The sequence below is a fragment of the Limulus polyphemus genome, unplaced genomic scaffold, assembly GCF_000517525.1.
Source record: "Limulus polyphemus unplaced genomic scaffold, Limulus_polyphemus-2.1.2 Scaffold32, whole genome shotgun sequence".
Classification (NCBI taxonomy): Eukaryota; Metazoa; Arthropoda; class Merostomata; order Xiphosura; family Limulidae; genus Limulus; species Limulus polyphemus.
This window is the reverse complement of record NW_013665642.1, coordinates 174,627-185,017: the sequence shown is the minus strand read 5'-3', so window position 1 is coordinate 185,017 and position 10,391 is coordinate 174,627. Positions and strand designations below refer to the sequence as shown.

Below are 10,391 nucleotides of genomic sequence, written 5' to 3'. Positions count from 1 at the left end.
CCAAAACAACTTTTATGTAGTTTAAATTCATGGGCCTGTGTAACTGAATGTCGTGCTTAACGAAACAAACAACGATAAGAGACATAATGCTGGATTACATCAGATTAAAACAATTTTAATGTTTTTTTCGGTCACATTCTTAGGTCCATCTTCAGGCAACTTTACTTTGAAATTACTGAAACGCTTGGTAACTACATTTATGAAGTGGTTTTACCATGAAACAAACTATCGACTCATGTGTGTAGAATAAAGTTTTTAATTATGAACGATTAGTCAAACTGGAAGAATATATGCGTTTAAGAAAATGTTTTCAACCTAGAAATAAACCAAGTCAAACACATCATATTTTGTATGTCCCCCTCGCTCAATTGTAAGAAATCTAATAATGAGGCTAAAACGTATTCAGTGTGAAAATAAGAAAGATTCAAGTGTTAAAGTTTCAAAGCCTATCTGTAATTCTATACTTATATTTTCGTGAACGTAAAGGTGAAATAACCCATATAGATATGTCTCATGCGTCTAATAAATAACATTTTAAATATACTTGCTTGTTAAGGCTACACATTGCTTTCCACCAATAGAGTGGCCTTGCATGGCCAACTCGCAACATCTTTTCAAGCTACAACATGGAAATGTTTGACTTTATGATGACTGAACAACAAATACATGCTTGAGAGTTGCTAGCAAGAGCTGTATAAACCATAGACATAATATTGAACATAATCGAAAATCTGCAGTGTTCTACTACCTTCCAGTACTTATGTCCAGCTGTACAAGTTCTAACCCGATATCATTTACCAACTTCACCATTGAACACAGAATTCGAAAAAAACTTATCGTAATGTAAAGGTAAAAATTACAGAAGCACACGCACTTTGGACTTCAGTGCGATAGATGGAGTTGCAGAATGAACCACTTATGAACTTTGTTACACAAACACCATTTGTCTACTAAATCGTCAACACAACAATAGGCAAGCACACAGGAAATTAAACAATTGAAAAATGTCAGAGGTCATGGAAGAAAATGGTGTCGTAAGATCTCTTGTGTTCCAACATAAAGATAGTCTGGCAGTTATCTAAAAGAACTATCCTGCTCAGCTCCTAACGATCTACGGCTGTTCGTGCTTATTTCTTGAACCTTTTTACAGGTGTCATCGTGAAGATGTATTCTACAATTGAAACGCATTGTAAAGATACCCTAAAGCATGTTCAAGGTTTCTACCTCTTGAACGTTTTGATATCCAGAGGAAAGGTGCCGATTTAAAACTGTTCTATCGAGTTTTCGTTAAAGATCTGGTCCAAACTTTGATGCTCTAATAATTACCGAAGAAACCATGATTATACTGAACAGAGCGATCAAGGTCTCAATCCTAGACATTCACGTGTTCTGGGTGATAGTTGAGAAAATGGTCGAGTTTTTGAAACCTCCCACTGAATATATCTGAAGTTTCAAGAATCAAATCTTGTTCCATACATTTTCAACGATCTTGAGAACCACATGATAGTTAATTATAACCCTAGAACTATCATACGAAACCTCGTTTTGTAATGCAATTTTATAAGCTATTTATGTACAAAATTTATTGTGGATTCATATCTCTGTTGATTCACAAAGAAGATGTGAACAAAAATACTTTCTATATGGCAATTAATCTCATTAATTACTGATGGACTTTTTATATACTTTACTTAGAAAATGAGTGACTTAATCCAATTTGTTTTGAACTAGTTCTTCATATTGAGTGTTGTAACAAGCTGAAACATAGAATGACTCATTCTGATGCAATATGTGGACCACACTTGTAGAAGGTTATAAAAAAATTCAATTGAAAATAACCGATAATTTGAGGAATAAAAAGTTTTGTGATTGTGGTCGATTAAAATATTGTGGGACAAAGTTCAACAAATTTATCGGTTTATGTTTAGAATAAAAAATGAAAAATTTTTACCTTGAATTAATATGTGTATATTAAAAAAGTGAACAGTGACTGTTTTTCAAAAATACTATCAATTGTATTTAGTTTGATATCTTAACATTGTGAATAGTAATAAAGCAATTTCTTTGTGCGTTTTATAGAGTATTGAATATTATATATGTATTCAAATCGTAACAAGTGTTAAACGTCGATATCTCTATTGTTTCCGTTTGAAATAGTTTGTTTGTTTGTTTGTTTGAAGTTAAGCACAAAGCTACACAATAGGCTATCTGTGCTCTGCCCACTACGGGTATCGAAACCCGGTTTTTAGCGTTGTAAGTCCGAAGACATACCGCTGTGCCACTGGGGGGCCGTTTGAAATAGAGATTCAAACATTTAAGACGATACATTTTCAGTCTTGCTACAACCAAAAGAATGCTAGATCATGAAATTGTGTTTTTAATTATATACAATGTTTCCCCACTACAAGTCCCCTAGTGGCACAACGGTATGTCTGCGGACTTACAACACTAGAAATCTGGTTTCGATACCCGTGGTGGGCAGAGCAGAGATAACCCATTGTGTAGTTTTGTGCTTAGCTTGAACTAAACTAAAAATCTCACTACAATTATATTTTTGGTATGCAATAGGGAAGTCGTATGTAGGATTCGAACGAGTTCACAATTAATGTTTTATACTGTACAACTTGTGGACATCTTTCATGCATTTAATTTGGTATTTTATTTGCATGTTTTGGTGGGTGAGAGCTGACTTTGATCAGCCAAGTGACGTTCTGTTACCTAGTTTATTCGTAATATCTTACGGCAAACAGTAAAATGATGTCCTTAAAAAATCACTCTATAAAGTATATAATAGTCTGAACTGTATATTGTAAGGAAATGCAATATATTTTGGACATTAAGTAATTTGTTAAACGTGGGATATTTACAGAGGTAGCAGAGCGTACATAAAAGGATTTTTTGGGAGGAGAGGGGGAGTAACTGACTTTGATCAGAAAACATAGTAAAAACCCTACCTGAAACATCTGAGCGAAAGTAAAAACCCTACCTGAAACATTTGAGCGAAATATAACAACCACAATTGTCTTGTATCATACTCTATACATACAGGCCTGTAACTTTTTTTTTTATGGTTCGTAACAGTAAGTGTGTGGAGATAGTCTTAGTTACACGCTGAGGTAGAATATAACATTGTTCTGTTTCTAAAATACCTTAATAATATTAATAACGTTTATGATATACCTTGAAAATGAATAAAAATAAAAGTCAAGCCAGAGAGTGAAAGTGAGTCTTTAAAAACAATATCGTATTGCTACAACGGTCATTCAACCAAACCGTTTTATGTCAACACACATGAGAATTCGTGCTGTTATATTTTCTAATCTATCTCTGACGCAGACTTAGAGACGATTTTTCATGCTTTTCAGAATACTGCTTTTTTTTCCTCATTGAACAAAGATAGTTCTGTTGAATTCTATGTGTTGGGAAGGGACGAGAAGTATGAGCTCATATAATTATCACTAGAATAAGACGAGAAACTCCAAGTAGTAAGTGTATTGAATTTCTTAAGTGATCAAAGCTGTTCCGAGAATTTTTTTTACTCCAGTTAGAATATAAAACATCCCTTAATGGGCAAGAAAGTTGTCCCATTAACGTAATCTGAGTAGACTTCACAACATATGGTGATACACAGCACACGTCGCATTAAGCATGCACTTAATAATAAAATAATATTAGTTACGTTATGTATAACTTTATCTATAATTTGCTCAAGTTTTCAAGCAAAGACACATTTAACATATATCATTTGTTATTTTAAAAATAGTGATTCATAAGAGTTAATTTATGCTACTTAGATTTTCCTAATAATGGTCAAGTATTTGATGCAATGAAGAAGGGGAATAGGTTGGCCGCAGTAAGCCAGGTCAGAAGAGAAAGTAGTTATTTAAAAAAAACAGTAAAGTTTGTTTGTTATGGATTTCGCGCAAAGCTACACGAGAGCTATATGCGCTAGCCGTCCCTAATTTAGCAGTGTAAGACAGATAGTCATCGCCACCCACCGCCAACTCTTGGGCTACTCTTTTACCAACGAATAGTGGGATTGACCGGCCCCCACGGCTGAAAGTTCGAGCATGTTTGGTGTGACAGGGATTCGAACTCGCAGACTGCAAGTCGAGCGCCCTAACCACCTGGCCGTGCCGGGCCAACCAGTAAAGAAAATAACACTAAGTGAAATATGCTAAACAGTCAGGAAATAAGAAACTTTCTCATTTCAACATAAAATTCAAATAAGTATATTGGGACTTAAACTATCCAGAACCACAAATACAGCAAAATATAATACAGTCGGAATTAAAAACATTATAAGCACACCGGAAGTTAAAATAATTAAAGTACTATAATGCGTAAGCACGATAATATTCCAAATAGTGTCATAATGAAAATACCTACATAACTCGAATTACTTCATAGAAACAACAACGGCAATGCCAGACTTTATGGCAAGTTCAACTGAAGTGTAAGTATATTATTAGGCTGCAACCTTTCAACTTTAGGAACTGGCAAATATATACATAAAAGTGTGTTACTTGGCACCTGAGAGACATACACACACACACACACACATTAACCGCCAGTATAACTAGCTTTTGATTTGCTGTGACAGATGTTCACTACCGGGTCAAATCTACGTTGTCCCAGTCACCCAGAAAATCCTCGTCTAGTTGTCCGAGTGAATCAAGAACAACCCCTTCGAGATTTAAAAAGAACCAACGTGTGGCCTTACTTGGAGAAATATGTTCCAGGCTGCCACCTGTTTGATGTTCTTCATAAAATGGTCAAGATTTTTTCTGACCATTGTGTGGAAAGTTTGCTTTTTTGCTTCTCATCCCTGTATGTGGTAATATTATAAGGTGAGTCGATTCCTGCCTGTTTTATGGTGCTCAGTTGCAAGAAGTTGTCAAGTAACACATCTTTGATCCAGTACAAGTGGTGTTGGCGTGGGCACCGGGTTTTCAGAAAGCCTAGTGTTCACGACCTTCATCATACTGGATACACTTTAGCTGGTCCGCAACCTCACTGGTCTTACTTACATGTAAGGAGTAGGATCAGTTCATCCAAGACCACTGTTTTCTAGCTAGGACTGGTTTTACCACCAGAGAATGGACCAATCCTATAACAGTCTTATTCTTCTTCCATGGACCGAAAATGCAGTTTTTTCTTCTTCCTGATTTCCCACAGCCTGTTATTCCATCCTTTCTAGTGCATCATGTACACAAGTTGCAAACAGTCGTTGTATTGGTAAAGAGGATTTCTTAACTGGACTCATCAAAACTGGTGTCATCTGTGTGTCTTTGGCCCAGTATTGGTCCCTCGCCTCCAAAGTTGCTACTCTCAGATAGAATAAGAAGCGGTTATGTAGCTCCACAGTTTTTGTTGTTCAACTATCAACCATCAGCCAGGGAAACATATCCAGAAATGCCTGCCACAACATGGTATGGAACTGAATAACGAGCAGTGATAGTATTCACATAAACGACGGAACACAGGATGGTACTGAACAGACCCAGTGATAATATTAAAGCGAACGGTTCTTTGTAAAAACAAACACGAGACAGGAACTGGCGGTCACATTTAAATAAGCATTATTCTCTTATCTGCTTTATGGTGATAGACAGTATACGATATTACAAACTGTGGCACAAGCTTCACTTAACTTAAAATGATATTGTGTGTTAGACAGACACAGCTCTATGGAACACTTCACACTTTTCAGTTGGCTGGATTAAGACCCTCGCAGAACAGGACTTTACCAAGATTGGATCTATAGGTAGTACCGAAATAAGAAAAGCGTCTGTTATACTAGCTTCACCAAACAAATGTTTGTTTCATAATTTTCCCTAGCCATCCCTAGTTTTGAAATGATAAATTAATAGGGGGAGCAGCTAGTCAACAGCACTCGCCGCTAACTCTGGGACTACACTTATTCCACCGTTTAGTAGGATTTGGAGTCACTTTTATAGCGCATTTCTGACCTCAAAATGCGGCGTGTATTTTTGTGGTTAGCGATCGTTAACCACGAATTCTGAGATTCAAAATCCGAGTACGCTAGTCAATAGGCTAAATAAAACTCATAATCAAATGAGTGTTATTATTAGATTACCGTTATGTAATACCATGTCCTGACAGACTAATGAGAACAGTCTAGAATTGATGATAATTAGGAAAGTACGATATTTCTAAAATACTGCTTTAAAACGTCAGTAAAATTCGTAAGAAAACAACTTAGACGTATAAATGTACCTGAATATGGACATTTTAGAATTAAAGTCATAAAAGCGAATCTTAGGGAGGACTACAAAATAGTATTGGAGTTTAATGAATAAATAATGTTCTCTTTCAAAAGGTATATTCATCTCTTGATTATCTCACTGATAGTTACGGAGCAGAGATTTTATTGTCTTGTAGAGTTCATCTTCAAGCCATATGAGTGACATGAACGGTGTTAGAAGTCAAAGTTTCAAGGAGTTAGTTGTGTACATTTAAATCTCAGACTGTCAGCTTTAAGAATTTGAAAATAAAGGATTTTGTAACAGCGAAATCTCTGTAGCTTTTGTACTTAGACAAATCAATATAGAATACATTAATGCTATAATATTTTATCAAACTAATACCAAATATACTCCTAAGATACTGCTGTAAACTGTACTTGGTAAATTCCGTTTATAATTAATAAAAACATTATTTTATAAAACTGTAAACTTACTGTCAGTACGGAAACCCAGTTTAAATTATTTTCCTGACTGGATAGAAAAATGAGCTGGAGCTGCTAACCACCCAACTTCCTTTACTTTTGTTTTGTCATGACGTTTAGGCAGTGTAGATGTGTCCGAACTCGTGTCCAATTATGTATATTTATTGTTGTAAGTTGAGTGACGTAGGGAAGGACCTATTCAACGACAGCAGCTGGCTGTTAAGTTTATAGCCAAGTGATTAATGGCTGGCTGTCAGGAACAGCGAACAAGCACCTTTGAATTCCTCGCGTTTATTATTCTCGCCGAGCTTGTTACCTCAATTTATGGAAAGCTTTAAAGATCACATAGTCACCGCTGAATAGACTGGGGAAGGCCACCTTGAGCAGTTGCCACACACACTTTTTTCGTGTAGACAAAGAGGGAGCGTTGTAGGAGGATGAACCGGTAAACATTTAGGAATTTTCAGTCATCTGTATGATCCCACCGACTTCAAATCTCGTAACTGATATAAAAAACACGCCTAATGCACGTAAATTTGTGGTATCTAAATAATCGCCTCCCTTATTTCAAACAAGAAACTGTGCAATTTGCGTTAAAGTAATCGCAAATGAACTACGAAAAATTAAATATTTATTGTATTTACAGTTAAAATAGTACCTTTCGGAAGTGACTATCAACGAATGTGAATGACAACGCGCAAGCAGTTTTGGCTTAGTTGAGCAGTAGGTGTTAATGTTTGTATAAGCATGCTTCAAAGATCACACTTTGTCAGCTTTCTAAGAATCTGATCTTCACGGAATGACAGAAGTAATTAACTGTCATTGTTGGTTTAGGACAAGAACTGAGTTAAGGTAAAGAGGAGGTTATATATATATATCACACTATATGTACTATATCCAGTGCCGACGAGACTTCGTCCAATCCCAGGGTTCATCAGGCCTACTGAGATATGACACGCGGAGTAGTAGTTGTGGTGCTATTTATATTATCAAATTACGTAAACATAGCTGTTACCGTGTGAACTTCATTAAGCTGATGGAATGTAATTCTTATAAATTTTATTTATGTTACTACATATCACAATTAGAGTAAGGATTTTTAATGCTATATTATTTATTTATTTTAACACCAAGCTGTTTGTGTATTCATTTATTTATTTTACTTGAATTAACCTATTCATCATTCAGACGAACTGGTGAACCAGCAAGCGACCACAAGTTGAGGGTGTTTCATATACATATTCCGTCTAGACTTCTCATCCTAGAAGAAAGGTATATTATAAAGCCAGAAGAACGGGCAGAAGGTGCACAAAAAGTGCATTCAACCATATACACAGATTTGCTTTTGATTGTTTGTTTGTTTGTAATTAAGCACAAAGCTACACAATGGGCTATCTGTGCTCTGCCTACCACGGGTATCGAAACCCGGATTCTAGCGTTTAAGTCCGCAGATATACTGCTGTGCCACTATTAAACAACAATATATATATATAAACATTTCTTAATTCCGCCGAAGGGATGATTAATAAAAAAAGGACAATATTTTTAACTTCATACAAGTTTTTATCGGTTGTACATTGTAAAACTTTTGTTTATTTTATTCTCAACGTTTCAACAGGTTTACCTGGCATCATCGGTTGGGATACGAGAACTGTGGCTAACAGAAACGTTGTGGTGAAACTTTGAGAATAAAATAAACAAACGTTTTACTATGTACGACCGATAAAAAACTTGTGAATTTTATAAACACAGTTCTTTCTAATATTTAATAACGATTTTTAACCGTTCTATTTCATTCAATAGCGCTTTCGCAATGTCAAATGGCTACCCATTTTAAAGCATTGACCACTTCCTTGAAACTACCAGTTTTTGCTAGTTTGTACACTTAACTGACTAATTCACCTAACTAGCATTACGGGTTTCCTATGTATTTACGTATTCATCCTGTGTTTTTGGTCAGTTCTTTGAAGTGAAAGTTGTATCGAATAAAAATATAAAATTACTCACATGAGAAATGATCTTCTGTGAATTGTGCATATTGGATCCATCGTTATATGAATGTAACAGAAAGCAAATAAACATATCATAACAATCACCAAATGCAAAAATACTATGCAACAAATGACGCAATAAAAATTTTAAAGGATTACTAATGATTTTTTACCTGCAACTATTTCTATTAGAAGCCTCCTATAACCCATTACCATACTTTGTACTTAATGGCATTGGAAAGTAAAATAATATGGATAATCTTGGGGTAGTAAGACCTTTCAGAAAAATATCTGCAAGAAGTCTATACCATAGCCTTAGTAAGAAAAGTATTGTAACAGATCTAATTCACGAATACAAAGGTCAGAGGGTCAAGCTGTCCATCTGTCTCAGGCAACAGAACGCATTATAATCGAGATGGATCTACGTTTGTATGTTCAAGTTGTTTTTACGACGTTCAACCTTTGCATACCTCAAGCAGCTGTAGAATGAAATAGGCATTCATGCCATCCCATACAAAGACATATTAGTCAAGTTGACTGTGGATTTCTGTGGCACCGGACTGTTGGAAGGATCAGTGGGAAATTGTGGTCCTCGTACACTAGCTGGGTTAATGAAAATTAGCAGGAAGGAATGATATGCTTTAGACATGACAGCATCACAACGGAGTGTTTTGCAATGGAAAGTACGAAGCTATTGCCAAGATACACGGTTGTCAGATAAACCGGACATGGGAACACGTACTCTAAGGACGTGATAAGGCCCCAGAACCGATTTATTTGAACGTACTCAACCACTGAATATACTAAAAGTAAAATTTATTTCATTGAATCCGTTTTATTGCATTAGAAATATATACGCAACTAATAATATCAATGTTTAAATCAAAGATAGAAGTAGCCATATTTTGTAAAAACACATTTGAACGATTTGGTATTGCAATTGGAATTTATGTCTTACTGAAATCCTGAAAAAAAAAGGTGTATATCAAGGCTGCCTATATAAAAGAAACATCAAAACGTACTTACAACTATTCAAATTTACAAGCGGGGATAAACCTACGAGTATCTGTAGATACTAATAAACTTTTGTTACGTCCATTCTACAAGTATGTTTTTAGTTTGGTTACGTCATTTGTGCTGATAAGGTATTCCAGAAACCAAATTAAAACGTATTAACATTGTATGACTACCTCTCATAAAATCAAACTGTTTTGTCATCGTCAGGATTTCTGTTTATGCCAGATACACTTATGTATGATCTAAAGTAGAATATTTATATCAGTTTGGTATCTATCTGTAGGGTACATACCGTATTCTTGTAAACGTAACATTATTGCTACACTCCCTATTCAAGAATTTTACTGTGATATAGCAGTCAACTGCATAAAAAGAACTGCACGAAATCGCTATTCGGCAGCTTTTTTTTTTCTTTGGCAACTTTACCAACTTTTAAACTCAAATGTTCCTTGATCTTTCTTTTCTGGAAATCCAGACTGGTCTAAAACATCCCCTCATTCGTCGGTCGATGTTGTCAGTAAAAAAGTGTATTCAGATATTTCTAATAAAGAAAAGATGCATCCTATCACTTTGTTATAAGTAGTCTCGTCTAGTAAATTCTCTGACTTTTAGTCATCAAGTTACTGTTTTTGAGGTTGAATGTTTCTGGGGCTTTGGAATGATAGAGACGGCCTGAGTTTAGTTAATTAAAA

At 35.4% G+C, this 10,391-nt stretch overlaps 1 protein-coding gene across 1 annotated transcript in view; it reads left to right on the top strand.

Moving 5' to 3' along the window:
- Positions 1–10,391, top strand: part of LOC106460043 (glypican-6-like) — a 40,478-nt gene that overhangs the window by 15,206 nt on the left and 14,881 nt on the right. The window lies entirely within an intron of this gene.